Source organism: Apium graveolens, chromosome 8 (genome assembly GCF_009905375.1).
Source record: "Apium graveolens cultivar Ventura chromosome 8, ASM990537v1, whole genome shotgun sequence".
In the NCBI taxonomy this organism is placed as follows: Eukaryota; Viridiplantae; Streptophyta; class Magnoliopsida; order Apiales; family Apiaceae; genus Apium; species Apium graveolens.
In genome coordinates, this window is record NC_133654.1 from 30,404,734 (window position 1) to 30,425,520 (window position 20,787).

Sequence of the window (20,787 nt, forward strand, 5' to 3'; positions counted from 1 at the left end):
TATCACAAATTTAGAATAAATTCGACATGAACTTTTTCTATTTTTGCAATAAAAAGATTCAAATGCTAAACACAATTTGAGATTAAGTTCTAGGGATTTTGATCCGCTAGATAGTTACACAAGAACAAGAGAATGATTTCTAGTTGATTGGATTTAACTTTACAAACTAGAAATGTGATCTTGAATTTAGCAGAGAAGAGATGATATATTTGATGCGGCTGCTGTGTTCTTGTTTTTGACTTGTGTTCTGTATATTGAATTTGTTCTACTTCTGCTTCTTTTAATCAAATAACATACTTGAATGAACTGGAGTGACAATCGGTGAGACAATCCAATTGTACTAGCAAGACAATCTGTTGAACTGGAGAGACTTTCGGTATGACTATTGTTTGTACTAGCAAGACAATCTGATTGAACTAGCAAGACAATCCTCTTCCAGTGTAACTTTCGGTAAGACAATTATTTGTACTAGCATGACTTTCGGTATGACTATTGACTGTCATACCGATTGTCATATTAGTACAATCAGATTTGTCTTGTTGAATTTAAATGAATTTTAATCCAATTTAAATTCTGAAAATTCTTAATATTAATTCTGAATTAATTAATCAATTAATTCAATTAATCAATAAATTAATCTTTGCAGATATAATTTATTTTCTTAATTAAATTATATGACTTAATTAATTAATAGAGAATTAATACTAACCTTGAGCAGCAACCATTCTTCTGAATATCTTCTAAAAATCACTGAAAATTATGAATCAATTCCACCACTTCAATGTTAACACTCGATGTACTGTCTGGTTCATGAGTGACTAACTTCCGTGACGTTTCTTCAAGCCTTGACCTTGATACTCTTGATTTTCTTCAGACTAAATCCCTGTAATTATCTGATACCCTGACTAGATCTCTGTCACTTGATTAAATCCACAATCTTGATTTATATCACTGAGGCATGATCAATTTCTTGAACTTCTTCCAGTGAATAAATTCCTCAAGTCTGTAGATGAACCTTGTTTCTGAATCCTTTGACATATATTACTTTGCGAGATCTCTTTGACGGTAGATCCACTATTTACTTATTACATTCTTATTTGAGTTGAGTTAAATCCTCGAATATACAAATAGGCTATGACATATGCCTTACAAATTGTAAGTTAGTAGTGAACTCAGTAATAATATAGACCAATACATATAGTTTATTTAAATAAAATTCAAAATTTTTGGTCAACTATATGTTAATTTTTAGTTTTTTCTTTGTAAACATACCAATGACATTCTACATATTAAGTTTAATTGTATCGTTTTAAACGTACACTGACTACCTTGTTTATATTCATTCATTAAATATAAATTATACAACACAAACAAGAATATATATATTTTGCTTAATGAGCTATATTGGAAACTTTGTTTAATTTAGTAATGTCTTGTATGAAAATGATATACATTGATAAACTATGTATGAAAATGATATACATTGATAAACTATCAACTTGTATTTCATGTACGTTAGACATTATACAATATTTACAAATAAGAAAATAACTAAAAACATTATAATTGCATGCATAAAAACTCTAGAAAATGACCTGTGCCTCGCACAGGTTATTATGCTAGTTAAACTTGATCCATCATCACATATAAGCATACATACATACGACAAATATACATACCTTATGACGATGATGCCGTTATATTTATCGATTACTTTCCGGGTGAAATCACGGAGATGAGCATGACGATATGTATCGTCTTCACAATCCGGGCCTGGGTAAATCCTACATCCACTACAATCTACTTTATCCGATGAATCCAATTCATTTACCCCACCTCCTCTTTCGTTGGCATCTGAATCTGAATCATCTGAATCTGAATACGAATACGAATACCACACAACCTTATTCTTATTCCTATTCAACCTCGATGTAGTTGGATAAGACATTAGGGTTAATTTGAGAACGCGTTAATATCCCCATTTTCCTTTTCCCTATGCCCCTTACTTTATGTAAAAATTGACCAAAATGTCACTATTTCGGTAAAAAAATGCCTAAATTATCACTTTTCAAAATTATGGCCCAAATGTTAATTTATAATGGGGTATCGTATAATGTTGAGTGGCATTTATGACACTTTATAATGCCATATTAAGCTTTGAATTGGTGTATTTGTACTCAAGTTATTGGTGTTTTAATGTGTTTTATAGTGTTTTTGCATTTCAGGCATTAATCTGAGATCCAGGTGAATTGGCATTGATTTGATGCTAATATGGTGTTAGGATGGTGTCCAAGGAATAAAGCTCGCGATGACCGGCTCGAAACTGCAAGAAAAAGAAGAAAGATGATTTTTGGCAGAAACCCAGCGCGCCCGCGCTGATCAAGCACGCGCCCGCGCCCAGACTACAAAGAGCCAGCGCGCCCGCGCTGATCAAGCGCACGGCCGCGCCAGGTCGGGTTTCAAGAATCCTGTTTTGAATAGAAGACTAATTTTTGGACTTCTCTGCTGATCAGGGCTGCTATATAATCATAACTTTAGTTCAATTTTCATATCGTATCACAAGGAGAGCTGTAAGAAGACCGTGTTAGCACGATTCAACAAAGACGAACAAGATCTTGCTTTTACTTGTGAATCTTTGTTCTAAGTTGTAACTTGGATGCTAGTTTTCTTATTTGTGAACCTTACTCTTGTTTCATACTTGGTTTTATTTATTATTCATTACAAAGACTACGTTTATTATACCATGCTTTCATCGAAAACCATGTTGATGATGAGTCTGATTATGGGCTAATCGTTATCGTGGGGTTCTAGCGGATTTATTTATGGATTTGTTTAGTTGATTTGTTTCGATACCTTATTGTGTGGTGATTGTATGATAACCTAGTATTGGTAGCGCTTATTCGTCTTGTGAGCGTCGCGAACTTATAAGATAGTGTGTTAATTCTTAATGAAGCGAAAGTGAATTTAAGGATTTAGAATTTGCCATGCTAGCATACGTTCAAGTATTGTTATGCATGATTCGTAGGTAAATTTAACCATTTTACTTGCCCTATTTAATCAAGATAGATAACTTGTGCTTAAACCGTTACGTTGTCAAATTCTATAGACATATAGGGTCTCAATATAATTGGTGTATATTCATCTTCTATCTCTTTTGTAGATACCTGGTAGTACGGTATTCATGCAACAAAAGTTGCCGTTTATCAGTTTCGTGTTATCTGATTAGTGTCATCACTATTACATGCAAATGTTAAGAACGAAAAGGCTACTGAATGAAGTATTTAATGAAGTTAGAATCCCATGTTTGTCATATATATTAATTCAATCATTCTTATCCCCTTAGTTATAATTGTTAGTTTATTTCTTAGTTATAAACAATCTCAATTTGTTATCGTCTTAGCATTGAATAATAGCCATATCATTGGTGCATAAGTGCATAAATTAAATAGTTAACCAAGCCAGTCTCTGTGGGAACGAACTAGAAATAATTCTATATTACTTGCGAACGCGTGTACTTGCGTGTATTATTAGCGCGTGTTTAGCGACTAACAAGTTTTTGGCGCCGCTGCCGGGGACTGCAGTGTTAATTTTTAGTTTATGTGTTTGTCATAAGTGGTCGTTAAAGTTCATTGACTCGGACATTTTTACTTATCTGTTTCCTTGTCTTATTTCAGGTACTCTAGCGAGCGTGTATGCATACGCGTTCTCGGTCTCGTAAGAGAAATCTGGATCAAGCCGAGGAAGAAGCTGTAGTGGTTCGAAGAGAAGTTGTTGAAGAAGAAAAGAAGGTAGAAGAAGAAAAGAAAGTCGAAGAACCAATTTTAGTAGTGATGGGTAATCAAGCGGAAATTCCTAAGGCTCTGATGGACTATTCTCAGCCTAAGGTCAGTGACATTCAGTCAAGCATCATCAGACCAACCATCCCGGCTAACACTTTTAAAATCAAGTCAAGCACGATTTAGATGATACAGAATTCAGTTCAGTTTGGGGGTTCTCCTACTGAAGACCCCAACATGCACATCAGGGATTTCATCGAGATCTGCGACACTCTCAAGTTCAATGGTGTGACTGAAGATGCTATCAAGCTGTGACTCTTCCCATTCTCTCTGAGGGACAAAGCTAAGTGTTGGTTACATTCTCTACCACCAGGGTCTATCACTAAATGGGAAGATCTTACTCAAAAGTTTCTCTTAAATTCTTCCCTATGGCGAAGACTGCTGCAATCAGGAATACTCTTACTTAGCTTGCTCAGCAAACTGGAGAATCTCTGTGTGAGGCTTGGGATCGATATAAGGAGATGCTAAGGAAGTGCCCACACCATGGCATGCCTGATTGGATGATTATAAATTGTTTCTACAATGGATTGGGTGCTACTTCAAGACCCATGCTTGAAGCAGCATCAAGAGGAGCCTTGTGGGCTAAAAGCTACAATGAAGCTTATGATTTAATTGAACTGATGGCTGCTAATGAATACCAGAATCCTTCCCAGAGGCTGACTCAGGGAAAAGTAACAGGAATTCTGGAGTTGGATACAACAACTGCTATAGCTTCCCAACTTAAGGCTTTGACGATGAAGGTGGACTCTTTGGCTAATTATGGAGTTAATCAAATCACTAGTGTCTATGAGCTTTGTGCTGGTGCCCATGAGACTGATCAGTGTGTTATTTCTAGTGAATCAGCTCAGTTCGTGAGCAATTTTCAGCGATCGCAACAACCTGTGCCAGCCACCTATCATCCTAACAACCGCAATCATCCTAATTTCAGTAGGAGCAACGCTCAGAATGCAGTTCAATAGCCTTATCATCAGTACCCAACTAAGCAGTACAACCCCCCTGGTTTTCAGCAACCGCAATATGCACTAAGACAACAACTTCAGCTACAACAAGCTAATGAAAAATCTGAAATAGAGGAGTTGAAGCTTATGTGCAAGAGCCAAGCTGTTTCTATCAAGACCTTGGAAAATCAAATCGGACTTATATGACTTTGCAGTTGGCCAACCGTTCTATTACATATCCGCGAGGAATTGTAGAGGATGTCTTGGTAAAGGTTGATAAACTAATCTTCCCTGCTGATTTCGTAATTCTTGATTTCGAGGAGGATAAGAAGATTCTGTTAGATATATTTGAGATGTGATGTCTAATCTGATTTGTGTTTAGTTTCAGAACTTAATATCAGGACTTATTAGTACTTACTGGAAATCAGGACTTACTGAAGTCAGAACTTATATCAGAACTTAAGGCGTTAGAAGATATATCAGAACTTAAGTGCGGGAAGACTTCAGATAAGGAATGCGTCTGATTTACAGGAGAGGATCTGGACTAAAATAAAAGAAGATATGCATGAAGAGTTGGACAGCTAGAAGACTTGTAGAAGATAATATCTGATTGATATATTTTAGGAGACAGAATCATATTCCATATCAATTAGAAGATATCTTGTAACTTTGTACTATATAAACACGGCTTAGGGTTTACACTATATGTGTTATCATTTACGAGAACATTATTCATTGTAACCTAGCAGCTCTTAGTGATATTGTTCATCACTGAGAGAGTAGTTTAACCTACTTTGTAACAGAGATTATTATATTGAATAAACTTGATTACTGTTACATACTTATGTTCTAAATCGATTTGATTGTATAAACACTATATTCAATCCCCTTCTATAGTATTGTGTGACCTAACAAGTGGTATCAGAGCCTCTCTGTTGATATACAAACAGTGAGATCCAGTTTACAATCATGTCTGAAGAAACACAAACTCCACCTAAGCCCACAAAAACTCAAGATACTCAAAACAATCAAACCCACAGTCGATATGAAACCATTAGGGTTCCCATACTGAGAGCATCTGAGTATCCTATATGGAAGGTAAAAATGGCTATGTTTCTGGAAGTCACAGATCCATAATACCTTGATATAATTAATGATGGACCATATAAGCCTACCAAGCTTTCTGTTGCAGTTGCTGATCAACCAGCAAAGATGATACCAAAGGAGAAAGGTGATTACACAACTGAAGACATCTCATCTATTGCCAATGATGCAAGGGTAAGGCATCTGCGGCATAGTGCAATTGACAATGTCATGTCAAACAGGGTAATTGGATGCAAGACTGTAAAGGAGATATGGGATGCTTTGGAGACAAGATGCCAGGGAACTGAAGCAATCAAAAAGAACAGGAAGACTATACTCACACAAGAGTATGAGCACTTTGATTCAAACGTTGATGAATCATTAACTGATTCATATGACAGGTTTGCCAAACCCTTAAATGATCTGTCACTGGTGGACAAGGAATATGACCTTGAAGATTCAAATCTAAAATTCCTTTTAGCTCTTCCTGAAAATTGGGATTTGAAGTCTACTACCATAAGAGACAACTATGACCTTGCTGAAACTACTCTTGATAAAATTTATGGTATGCTCAAGACTCATGAACTTGAGATGGATTAAAGAAGCAAAAGGCATGGAAGAAAGTCAAAGACAGTTGCACTTAAAGCTGAGGAAGAAACTCCTAAAGTGGTTGTCTCAAAGAGGGGCAAAGGAAAGGCTCCCATCATCCAGTCTGATTCAGAGTCATCATATTCTGATGATGATGATTCAGAATCTGAAAATTTATTTGAAGTGGATGTTATTGCAGAGATGATGCAACTGTGTGCTCTTATGGTGAAGGGTATCACAAAGATAGCCTACAAGAAATTCATACAGGGCAAGAAGTTTTCCAGAAAAGGTGGAAGTTCTGAAAAGAAATGGTTCAGAAAGTCTGAAGGAAAAGGAGGAAAGTCTGACAGAGGAGACATCTCAAATATCAAATGCTACAATTGTGGTGAAAGAGGCCACATCTCTCCTGACTGCAAGAAAGGAAAAGGTGATAAAGGCCAGGCACTTATCACAAAGAAGAAAAAATGGGCAGACACTTCAGATTCTGAAAATGAGGTAAACTATGCCTTAATGGCAAATGCTGATAGCAGTTCTGATGCTGCTGAATTAAAGGTACCTCATTCAACTCTTACTTTTCATATTGATGATATTTCTGAACTAATATTATATCTTAAAACCATGTTCATTAGTTTTAGAGATCAGACTTTAACAAATGAAAGATTAACATCTGAAAGTCTTGCTCTTAGAAACAGAGTTGACTACTTAGAAAAAGAGTTAGTTCATCTCTAACATAAAAAGCCTCATCTCTTTCTTTCTGAGTTTGATGGAATAAATCTCTTAAAATTGAATAAATCTCTTAAATCTGAACTGGAAAAGGAAAAGGAGATAATCAAAACTTGGACTAAGTCTGGAAGAACAACTCAGAAAATCTTAGAAAATGGAAATCGGAAAGAAGGACTAGGTTACCTAGATGATAAAGAAGGAAAGGAAACTGTGTCATCTAAACCAAACTTCACCAAGAAAGCTGAAAAGCCTAAAGTTAACCCTGTCAAGTTTGTGTCAAATTCTGACAAGTCAAAATCTAAAAAGATGAATGATTATAAAACAGAAGTCAAAGAAAAGTCATCTTCTGTCAAATTAAAACAGGATAAACCAACTGTGGTAAATGTTGGCTTAATGACAAAGAAGCAGCTTAAGCATAAGCTGAAAGAGATTAAAAATGTAAACAAGGTAAAGGAAGTTAGGAAAAATAGGAATGGAAAGGAAGTTGTGAATAAAAGCAATAATTCTATGCCTGTTCCTAATGCACCTAGAAAGAAATGCTATAATTGTTGAAACTCTAACCATCTTGCTTCTTTTTGCAGGAAAAATAAAGATATAAACTCTTTACCTCCTAGATCAGGAGTTAAGAGTCAGTCTGTTAGGTTTAAACCACAAAATCCCTGTTTTCATTGTGGTAGTTTATGGCATTCTATTTATACTGGTAAGGAATATCATAGTTTGTACTATGATTATTGTCAAATAAAACCTTCTTTAAATAAAGTTAGTGCAATTCCTTCTAGTGTAAATTCTGATGCAAAGTCTGATATAAAGTCTGATAAAAAGCATGTTAGCATAAACTCTGAAACTAAATCCGCTGCAAATGCTAACAAACTTAATAAGGCCAAAGGATCCAAGCAAGTCTGGGTCCTTAAAACTAATCAATAGTGGTCTTTGTGATTGCAGGCAACAGGAAAAACATCCTAGTTCTGGACAATGGATGTTTAGGACATATGACTGGAAATAAAGCCCTGCTATCAGACTTTATGGAAAAAGCTGGCCCAAGAGTTTCTTATGGAGATGGCAACATGGGAAAGTCTCTGGGATATGGCAATATCAATCTTGGGAATGTCATAATCTTGTCTCAGGATTTAAACACAATCTGCTAAGTATGAGTCAAATATGTGACAGAGGTTATCATGTGGATTTCTTTGAAGAACACTGTGAAGTTGTAAGTAATTCTACAGGCAAAGTGGTTCTGAAAGGTTACAGACATGGTAACATATATGAAGCCAGACTTTCAACAAATTCTGATGGTTCTACAATCTGTCTGTTAAGCAGAACATCAATTGAAGAAAGCTGGAATTGGCACAAGAGACTCTCTCGTTTAAATTTCAACAACATAAATGAGCTAGTAAAGAAAGATCTTGTGAGAGGACTACCAAAATTAGTATTTGCTCCTGATGGTCTTTGAGACTCATGTCAAAAGGCAAAATAAAGAAAATCTTCATTCAAGAGCAAAACTGAATCCTCAATTCTTGAGCCTTATCCGTTACTGCATGTTGATCTATTTGCTCCAGTTAATGTCATGTCTATTGCAAAGAAGAAATATGCTATGGTTATAGTGGATGAGTTCACAAGATACACTTGGGTGTATTTCTTGCATAAGAAGAATGAAACTGCATCTACTCTAACTGATCATGTCAGACAACTGTATAAGTTAGTCAAAGATTCTGTTAAGATAATAAGAAGTGATAATGGCACTGAGTTCAAGAATTCAATCATGGAAGAGTTCTGCAAAGAGCATGGAAATAAGCAGGAATTTTCTGCACCTGGAACTCCACAACAGAATAGAGTTGTAGAAAGAAAGAACAGGACTCTTATTGAAGCTGCACGAACTATGCTTGATGAAGCAAAGCTACCAACCTATTTTTGGGCTGAAGCTGTGCAGACTGCTTGTTTTACACAGAATGCTACACTCATAAACAAGCATGGAAAAACACCATATGAGATGGTGAAGAAAAAGAAGCCAAATCTGAAATACTTTTATGTATTTGGATGCAAGTGTTTTGTTCTTAAGTCTCATCCCGAACAGCTGTCAAAATTTGATCTAAAAGCTGATGAAGGAATCTTTGTTGGATATCCACTTTTCACAAAAGCCTTCAGAGTCTACAATTTAAGAACAAGGGTAGTCATGGAATCTATCAATGTATCTTTTGATGATAAAAAGATTACCGGACTTGAAGATTTCAATGATCATGATCAGCTGAGATTTGAAAATGAAGATGTAAATTCTGATTCTGTAAATTCTGATGACCTAAATCCTGATCCTGTAAGTTCTGACGGGTTAAACTCTGATGTCATTGAAACTGTGGTAACTGCTCCAAAGGAAAATGCACCTGTTCAGGGGGAGCAAGCTAATGATCCTACCACATCTCAAGACTCAAGAAGCATCAGAACCAGTCACTGGCTCTTTAAGTTCTGATTCATCAAGTTCTGATGAGCCAAAATTCTAATAATTCTGGAAACTCCGATTCTTCAATTCCTGAAGGATCCAACTCAAATTCTGAAATTTCAGAGAGCATAACTTCAGGGGGAGCATCAGAAAATGCTGATGGAGACAATATGGATCATGCAGGACGATCCAGTTCTAGAGATCAACTTCCATCTGCAAGGAAGTGGACTAAATCACACACACCTGACTTAATAATTGGAGATCCTGAAGCAGGTGTCAGAACTAGAACAGAAACATCAAATGAATGTCTTTATCATTCCTTTCTATCTCAGACTGAACAAAATAAAGTGGAAGAAGCTCTTCAAGATGCTGATTGGGTGCAAGCAATGCAGGAAGAATTAAATGAATTTGAAAGAAATAAAGTCTGGACCCTAGTGCCAAGACCAAAGGACAAATCCATTGTTGGTACAAAATGGGTGTTCAGAAACAAAACTGACATTCATTGCATAATTACAAGAAACAAAGCAAGGCCGGTTGCTAAAGGTTACTCTCAACAGGAGGGTAATGAAACATTTGCTCCAGTTGCTAGATTGGAAGCCATAAGAATATTTTTAGATTATGCTACTCACAAGGAGTTTAAAGTCTTTCAAATGGATGTGAAAAATGTTTTTCTCAATGGAGAATTGAAAGAAGAGGTATATGTTGAACAACCTCCAGGCTTTGTAGATCCAAAATTTCTAAATCATGTCTACAGGCTTGACAAAGCACTTTATGGCCTTAAGCAAGCTCCAAGAGCATGGTATGAGACCTTAGCTCAATTCCTTATAGAAAGTGGATTTACCAGAGGCATAATTGATAAAACTCTGTTCTACCTCAACCATGGAAAGGACTTACTTTTGGTACAGATATATGTTGATGATATCATCTTTGGCTCTACAAATACAAAACTTTGTGAAATATTTTCCAAGTTAATGCAGTCAAGATATCAAATGAGTATGATGGGAGAGTTGAGCTATTTCCAGGGACTTCAAGTCAAGCAAACTGAAGAAGGTACTTTTATAAATCAATTTAAGTACACCAGAAATTTACTCAAGAAATTTGGAATGCAAGACAGTTCAACTGCATCAACTCCTATGGCCACTGCCATCAAGTTAGATAAAGATACTGGAGCATCAGTAGATATTATTAAATACAGAGGTATGATTGGCTCTTTACTCTATTTAACCGTAAGTAGACCTGATATCATATATGCTACCTGTCTTTGTGCAAGATTTCAGGCTGATCCAAGAGAACCTCATCTAATAGTCGTGAAAAGAATTTTCAAGTACCTCAAGGGTACAGCTGATCTAGGATTGTGGTATCCTAGGGAATCAGATTTTAAGATAATAGGTTACTCAGATTTAGATTTTGCAGGATGCAAAATAGACAGGAAAAGCACTAGTGGAAGCTGCCAATTTCTTGGAGGCATATTGTTTTCTTGGTTTAGCAAGAAATAGAAAACAATTTCCACATCAACTGCAGAAGCAGAATATATTGCTGCAGGAAGCTGTTGCGTATAGATTCTTTGGATGAAGAATCAGTTATTGGACTATGGGTTAGAATTTTCTAAAATACCCATTTACTATGATAATCAAAGTGTTATTGCTATGACAGGTAATCCAGTTCAACACTCAATGACAAAGCATATCGGCATTAGGTACCATTTCATAAGGGAACATGTGATGGAAGATACAGTGGAATTGTATTTTGTCCCAACAGATCAACAACTAGCAAATATCTTCATAAAACCACTATGTGAAGCTACTTTTACAAGACTGGTAAATGAACTTGGAATGGTTTCAGGTTCTTTCTCAAAATCTGTTTAGTTTTTATTCTCATGCATCAAACTTTATGATCAGTGTTTATATATTATCTTATCTCCATGTAATCTCTTCTTAAATTGTAACATATTAAATACTGGTTGTTATCTGATATGATTCTATATACTCTGATAGTGTTTTGAATGTTCTGTGACTATTCAATCCAATGAGGATTACTTTGCTAGATGCTGACTTAGTAGTCTTTAACAAACTATGTATCTCATGTTTGAATTAGTTGTTTATGTGGAAATCAATAACACAAACAAACTCTGATTTTGATCTTAATCAAATTTACTTCTTGTATATTAAGGATGAACTAGATTATTTTTTCTTATCTATTAAATTCTGATGTTAGTAAATCTTAAGGATGAACTACATGCTTGATAAGCCTCACTTATCTGAAGAAAATAAAAGAAAAGAAAAATTGAAATCAGGTACTCCTTTGAGATATAGAGTAAATATGTGAAAGGGAAGACCCAAGTGCATTGCTGGTATTAAGTTATATGCATTAGAAAAGTAAATAAATTTTTCTTGGTGACTTTCAAAATTCTATGATTACTGGAGAAATATTCTGATAACAGCATAAATTCTTATAGCAGTTGTGACTCATTTACACTGAGAAGCCACTGTAAAAAGAATGTCAAAAGATGCATAAAATTAGCACAAACAGTTGAGGTGGACTCTTGCATAAATTTATTCTATAGTAGACTTCAAAATTCAAGACAGATTTTAAGCACTTTTCTTAGTTATGCCTTATTTCTAAGATATACTGAAGTTTATCAGACTTTAATCTTTATCTGATCATTTACACATACAGAAACTCTCACTCCATATGAATGATGAAAATTATTGTGGTGATTAAGTGGTTTCAGATAAACAGTTAAGTATTATTTGCATAAATTCTGAGGACAAGTTCTGATGATTACACTCTGAAGAAACCAGTAAGTATTTGTGTGAAGAATCACAGAAACAGTCATTCACTTTTTGAGTACAGAATCCATGTTCTGATGACCATTAAATTCTGATAATAGTCAAGTTCTGATGCAAATCCTGATGGAAACTCTGATGCTTACGTGGCATTATTTAATTACTTGACTTATTTTTGGTATTTACTGTAACGGTTATATTTTGTCAGAAAATAATTAAGTGAGATAAAAATAGTGATAATCATTTGGTTAATGGGTTGCGTGTTTGTTTTGGTAACAGCATGTGAGCAATAATTACTGCACGTTTACCGTGCCCACTCATTACTATTTTGACTATTTCCATGCTGCCAGGTGTAAAAAGTCTGTTCTGCTTCACAAAAATAGTCGTTATCACGTGGAGTGTATAAATAAGAGAGTTATAAGATTTTACAATCTTTTACCTACTATTCTTATTTTCTAATCTCTCTTATTCTCTTTCACTCTCTAATATTCTCTGAAGCTATTTCTTACAGGCATTTTATCAAACACCTTGCAAACACACAATTTTTTTTCACTTAATTTCTTACAGAAATGGCACAAAAGGAAATCATCTTTAATGGAGCCAAGTTCGTCCCCAACAACTACATGGTTATTCTTAGCAAGGACGATGCTCCATCAGATCTTCACTTCATCCAAGACTTTCTTGCTCGAAGTGAGATTGGGTATGCTTTGACCCAACCATAATTACTCTTAGGAACTCAAATACTGGAGTTTTTGAGGAGTGGAGATTATGATGATGGTGGTGAAGTTGGGTCCCCAATTATTATTTTCACAATAGGGGAAGATGAGCATCTGGTTACTTTGTCTACTATTCGACAAGCTCTACATCTGCCAGAGAATTGCGATTTCAATGCTCAGATTGAAGATTCACTACTATAGAGTATGATGGACAATCTTGGCTATGAGAAAAGTTTTTCCAAGCTGGGACAACTGACGAGACCTTACATAAGAAGGGTGTGGAGTTTTTTCTTTGACTGCATCACCAGAGCTTTTGCCAACAAATGCTTAAAATTTTATGCCATTCCAATTCTGAGTCACCAAATAGGGTATGCACTTCTTAATCAAACTCATTTTGATTATGCTACTGCTATTTTGGGTTTCATTGGGGATAGGATGAATGAAGACCTAAATACTGTTTATTTTGCTAGATTTTGTCAACTCATTTATAGTTTTTGTTGTTCTGATAAGCCCCAAAACTTTAGTGAGTCAATTCAACCTTTTAAACTTGCTAAAAGGGCCTTCACAGACTTGTTATCTACTTATAATAAGAAAGAGATACTAAGACCCTTTCAAATTCCTACATCACTGAAACAGTTCTTAGTAAACTCTGACCCCAACATATATACAGCCCAATTTCCTGATATTGCACAATCTTCTCAACCTCCGTCAACACAGCCTTCCACTACTAAACCACAACCTACCATCAGAACCTATTTCCAACCAATACAATCTTCTCAACCACAACCATCAGCAGCTACTACCAAACCAACCTTTGGTACTTCCCAAAAGGTGCCAGTTGTAAAATCTGCTACAACATCTAGACCCAAACCTTCAAGAGCAAAATCTGTTCCTCAATCTCCACCAAGAAGAAAGAGAAGGGTGATTCTGAGAGATAAATCAGATGAAGATGAGCAGGCACAGGTTCCCACATCAGAACTTGTAGCAATAGCAGCTGAAGAATTAATTCTTTAGAAGGAGATAGAAGCTGAAGAGGTAACTTCTCAGAAGAAGAATGAAGCTGAGGGTTCTTATTTTCAGAAAAGAAAAAGGTCTTCAAACTCTGATACAGATAATGTCTCTCATATATCTAAGAAATCAAGATCAAAGAAGAAGAGAGTAGGTGTGAGAATAACACAAGCTCAATATGCAGAAGCTGAGGAAGGGGATCAGGAATCTCTGATCTCATCAGAACCAATAGTGATTGAAGTTTTGCCACCTCCACATCAAGCTAAAGACACTGTTCCAGACACAGTGATCACACCTCATATCTCTCCACTCAGAGACACAGCTACAGTTGAAGATTCAGGATTAAGTCCTGAAATTGACATTCATAAGCTGAACATTGCATCTGTCTTGTTTCTGGAAGCACCACAAGGACAAGTGACAACTCTACCTGTTTCTCCATTAAATGCTAAAATATCAACCACTCCAATTCTGGATGTGGAAACAGATGAAGTTGTACCAGAATCTCCTACAGCTACACACACTCTTGTGTTGTCAGAAGATGATGAGCTTCTAGCAAGTTCTGGAGAGTCAGCTCCAGTAAACATTCCAGCTCAAATTCTTGTAAAGGAGGCACTGCTTAAAAAGTTTGTTGAAGAAGATGCTCCTGTTCCATGGGAAGAAACTCACAGAGGAGTTGAGTGGACCTAGAAGTGGAATGAATCTGACTTCCTTCCCAGCTCAAAAGTTCTGTCAGATCATATTGCAAAAGCTGATGAGTTGTTGACAAATTCTGACTTCAAAGCTCAACTTAAAGTCACAGCTCTCAGTACTAAAAGTGTTCAAGGTCTACACTCACAGAATTACGAAAAGGTTGATAAACTTCTGGAAAATGCTGATAAGCTAGACATGGAGATCAAACTAGACAAGAAGAGGTTTCTCAGACCTATTCAAGAGAAAGTTGAAGCTATTGAGCAAGCTCAAGAAAAGCAGCAGGCCCAACTGGATGAGGTCCTACAAAATCAAGCTGCTCAACAGACTCAACTGAATGAAATCCAATCTTCAGTGGAACTTCTTCTCTCTCTACTCCTATCAGATGATGCCAAAAAGGGGGAGAAGGTAGTTAAGTCTAAATGCTCTACTATTCAAACACTAAAGAAGAAGGATGATAAAGAAGATAACCAGGGAAACCCTAGCAAGGGTCAAGGTCATGGAAATCAAAGCAACAAAGTTTCTTTACATAAGCTAATTTCTGATTCTAGCAAATCTTCTACACAGAAGAATACAAGTTCTGAAGTTGTGAATGCTCAAGTTCTGAAAGCAAGTTCTAATAATCAAATCTGATATCAAGTTCTGATGATCAAAGTCTGATGACAAAGCCTGATGTTCTGATTTAGTCTGGAAGTCAAGACTCTCAGAAGTTTTTAAAAACTCTGAAGCTTAAGGGGAGGGAGACTACTGTCTACTATAAAGATCCCAAGAATCAGACACTTGATGAAGAAATTGCTAGAAGATTATTTCTCAAGCATAATCCTGGAATGGATTTAGAGACTCTAAAGGAGGAAGAAGCTATATTTTCAGCTGAGAAAACAAATCTTAAATCTAAAGCTTCTAATGCAAAGAAACCTCTAAGGCCTAAGTCAAAAGGCATTGTGATCAAGGAAAGGTCAACTTCTGAGGCTTCAAAGCCCAAGACAAGATCACAAGTTGAAATTGATCCCAAAGAAAAAGGGAAAGCAAAGATTGATGAACCAATAAAAAAGCAGGAGATGAAGATTACTCAAATACTGATGAAATCTGTGTGCAAAATGGTTCAGGTTTTTGATGATACAACTGCAGAAGATGAAATTGTTGAAACTTTGAAAAGAAAGAAGATAACAGAAGTATCTAAGACAGCCTCTGGCATAGCTCAAGTTGTTCAGAGTGAAGAATAGCAAGCTACAGAAGAATCTGCAAATCTGGAACAAGTCATCAAGACATCAACCTCTGACAGAGCTCAAGTTGATTTGGGCAAGATGATAGTTACTGATAAGAAGAAACTCCTATGGAAAAATGTTAAACCATCAGATCCTAAGAAAAGTCAACTGCTATCTGATTTCATGACTGTTGGATTGAAAGCCAGAGAAGCAAGAGACATAGCTGGATTAGGTTCTGAAGAAGCCAAGATCAAAACAGGAGTTGAAGTAATTACCAGAGATCCATTCTTATTAACTGAAAAACTTCTTGAGGAAGTTACACAGAAACACCTTGACAAGGTTATATCTGTTCAAGTGGTACTGGATGCTCATGATAATAGTAATGTCAAAAAAAGCTAATTCCATTTCTTGAAGATGGAAGAACATACAGAATGTCAGAATCAGATGTGCTGAACAAATCTCTGAAAGAACTTCAATTCTTTCATTATATTTTGGAGATAAAGTCTAAGATAACCAAAAGATGGTCAAATTTCATAATGAAGACTGTTGTGGATATGTTGTGAATTTGTTGATTTCATTAACAAAATATCTTAGTAGATTTTACTTAGTGAAAAATGTAGCACTCAACGGATAAGGAATATAGTCCTGATGGATGACTCAATACAGTCCCGACGGATGATGATTTATTATCCATCGAATGAGTGGCTTGTGTAATAATGAGTCTGTAGCACATTTCTGCATACACCTTGTTTAGATTCTGTAGTAGCACTCAAGTCATGTTGACTTTAATTAGATATGCAGAATAGGTTGAATAATTGTACATAGATGATATCTTGTAGTTCTGCATAAAGAAATGAAGTCAAGTGTCGGAAAGCTACCCGACGGATAAACAACAATGCCACTCGACGGATGATCAACAAGGCAACCCGACGGATGATCATGTACCGACGGATAATCAACTCAAACATCTGTTGACAGTGACAACACATTCATATGCATCGAGTGTATGTAAAAGGAATGTGGAAGCCTATTCAACTGGGTTTTAGAGAACAAAGAAGTATTGCCATTTCCATGCTATTATGAAGATACTCAAAGATGCTGGAATAGAGTAATGAAGCAGCATAGTTCTAGACTTGATAGGTTTTGTTTTATTATCTTGTCTTATTACTTTGTAATCTTGGTGATATATAAACCAAGAAATAGCAAATAGAACAACAACAAGAACAAGAGTAAGAACATTATCTCAGAGAAACAATTGTAAGATGCATCCTTAGCATTTCTCCGTAAACTTATTTGTTCATATTTGTAAGTAGCTGTAAGCTAATCTTGCTACACAGAGTTCTCTTGTTATAATATACATCTCTGGTGGATACATTCAAATCCACCAGAAAGTTTTTAAAGACTTGTGTTTTTAATTACTTGTGTTTTGATTTTACTAACTTCTTATTCCGCACTTTGCAAATCAAACACTTATATATTATTAAGATAGAACATTTTATGTTTTTGAAAAAGGTTCAAGAATTCCATTCAACCCCCCTTCTGTAATTCTTGTTACATTGTTTGGGACTAACAATTGGTATCAGAGCAAGCTCTTGAAGAACAAAGAGTTTAAAGATCACAACAAACAGCAAGATGAACAAGAAGGATGTAGGAGTCAAGATTTCTTTTTTGGACAAAGATAATTACCATCACTGGAAGGTAAAAATGCATCTTCACTTACTTTCTCAAGATGAGGCTTATGTAGATTGCATAGAGAGAGGCCCTCATGTACCGATGAGAGCTGCAACTGGAAATGAGCCATCAGTTCCCAAGCCAAGGCATGAATGGTCAGATCCTGATATTGAACAAGTCAGGAAGGATAAGAAGGTCATGAATATTCTGTTCAATAGAGTTGATGGTGACATGTTTGAAAACATCATCAATTGCAAAACTGTCAAGGAAGTTTGGGATACAATACAGATTATCTGTGATGGCACTGAACAAGTCAGGGAAAATAAGATGCAGCTGCTAATTCAGCAATATGAGCACATTCATAGTGAAGACCACTATACCATAAGTGGGCTATTGTAATGCCTCAATGGTGTTACAATAGGCCCCAAAAGCGTTACAATAGGTCTATTGTAACACCAGGGGGCGTTACGTATACAAGCATTACAATAGATACCCTAATGTAACACTTCGCCGATCTATTGTAACAGAGAGGAAAACGTTACAATAGGCACCTACTGTAACACTAACATGCCCAAATGTAACACAAAATGAGTGATACAATAGCTTGATCAAGATTGCATAAGTGGGACCCAGAAGGTGGGGTCCACGTGGCCCCCACATGGGCCCCACCTATGGGGGCCACGTGGACCCCACCTTGTGGGTCCCATATAACCTGTTGTAACAGTAGATTTTATCTATTGTAACACCAATTTTTTTAGTTACGCAACACTGGAATATGTGTATTGTAACAGTTTTTTATCTATTGTAACACTAGTAAGATATATAATGTAACGTTATATGTAAACAAATGTTACACTAGAACAAGCAAATGTAACAGTTATTCTAAATATTTTTGAAATATAAGGTTTGTTTTTAGAACAATCCATAATCAACAAAAATATCAAATCTGAGTACATAAGAGTCTCAGCTCTGCAAACTAAACAACTACATTACAGTACATTCTCCAAACCATCTCCAACGCCAACAACGACCAAAGTACTATAAATAGTCTCATCCCAAGCCAACAACGATGACAAAATAAGAAAACATATTGATCTTTATTTTTCTGAATATTTACAATTTACATAATGAGAATCATAGTCTATGTAGAAATTAACAAATGTGGGACATAAAATATTTTACAGGAGTGGTCTAGTTGGAAACGTCGATAAGGTTCCAGTTCCCGTGAGTTATTGCAATGTAAGTAGAAGCTCTCTTGTCAGTGTAGAAAAGAATTTACCAAGTGAGCATCGAGAGGTGGAGGATAGTTGTCAGCTACAGTGTCAATCCAACTGAATATCATGTTTTGGTAACCATAAGGCATCCCAGACATGCTATGAGCATATTCCCAAGCTGTTGTTGAGTTAAACTTTTTACGTACATCAGGATGTAAGGAAGTAAGGCTATATGTGGATTAGAGTCATCCTTTAGTGACAATTCCCACCATTCATCCCATGGAATCACCACAATAATTTCATCACCCTGCCAAACATAAATATTTGGTCACACTTATTAAATAAATATAACCCTAGCAGACTCTAAGATAAACCACACCCCCTAACCATAAAACTACCCAATCTCCAATATACATAAATAGATAGGTCAATCATTAAATATATATACATTTATATTAAATATAATCATTAAAAAACAAAATAAAACTTTTATAATATATTAATTGATTTCCTATAGAATTATAAGATATAAGAAGTAAATTACTTCTAGAAGACAATGTTATATAGATGAATAAATGACATAAAATAAACTAGTGCAGGAGAAGTGAATCATTGACTGACAGTGAAAATTGAAAACTAAAAACCAAGGCAACAAAGACTTTTAAACAATAGCAGGAAAGTAATTTAACTACTAAAAGTTCTATCAAAAATTTACATCGAGAATATGTAACTATAAGAATATTTGAACTCTGAAGTTAACATGTAGTATTCTTGTAGATATATACTATAAAATCACAAGAAACAGTGCCTGATGACATGTTATACATATGGATATTCGACGAACTGAAGGCACAAAAAAACTAGTACAAGTAATTGGAAGGGATAGAAGTTTGAACATTTTACTTGAGCAGAGACTACACTTGCGAGATGACTTGGAAAATCCTTGGGATGGATAAAAGATCTCCTGATGTGATCCAATAAAAAACCTGATAATAAACTTAGGAAGAATACATTTCCCACTAAAAAGTAGAAGACCATGTTGCAAGCCTTTACTGAATATATCATGTTACTTTAGATTGTAATCCTGGTCCGAGACAAACAAAACAAAGATATATATATGCACCAAAACCCATTTGAATTGTGTATTTTTTGGTCTACTGATGTGTCAAAGTGATTCTTACATAAAAATGAAAGTACTGAATTATTTTTAAGAGAAAGACAATTTCCATTATAGATAGCCATGGAAGCAATATCTAATTAGTCTATATAGAAAAGGAATAATGTAGTACTAATTATATGAAAAGTGTGCATGACAAGAAGATTTCATATGAACCCATATTAGTTGAACAACTAAAAAATTATGGCATAGTTATCCAGGAAACAGACCAGGAAAATATAGCAAATATGTGCAGTGAGCATGCTTTTTTTAACCGTTGCATTTCTTTGTTTCAATAGAATAGAACAATAACCTTGGAAAAGGTCATAGCAGGGCTCCATTATTCTTTTAAAATGTCAAGGAAGATGCTCCCGTTGCTGTTTATATTCGGGTGGAAAACGTTGGTTCAAAATGCTACCTGTCAATTTATTACATGCACAAAAACATATGTTAATACCATGACTCGACCTTCAAGGTCATAAACACTCACACTCTCTTAAATACTAATTTACCTACACCAGATTTATGGAACATCATGCACCTAAAAATACCTTAAAAGAAATGATGACAATGCACACAGATTTAAAGGAGTAATTACAAGGGATCTTCTCTCCACTAATAGTTCTACATATAATTGATTTCATATTCAGTCTTCTTTGTATTTAGACCGCATTTACGAATTCATCACTGAATGAATAACAACCAGAAGGATGGTATACAAATTTTGCAGTTTAAATTAACTTCG

At 35.5% G+C, this 20,787-nt stretch overlaps 1 non-coding gene across 1 annotated transcript; it reads right to left on the minus strand.

Annotated features, from left to right (window-relative positions):
- Nucleotides 1-4,219: 4,219 nt before the first annotated feature.
- LOC141682300 (small nucleolar RNA R71) lies at nucleotides 4,220-4,326 on the minus strand. The gene has a single exon (XR_012559702.1). It is a non-coding gene; the product is annotated as a small nucleolar RNA R71 (small nucleolar RNA).
- Between the last annotated feature and the right edge of the window lie 16,461 nt (nucleotides 4,327-20,787).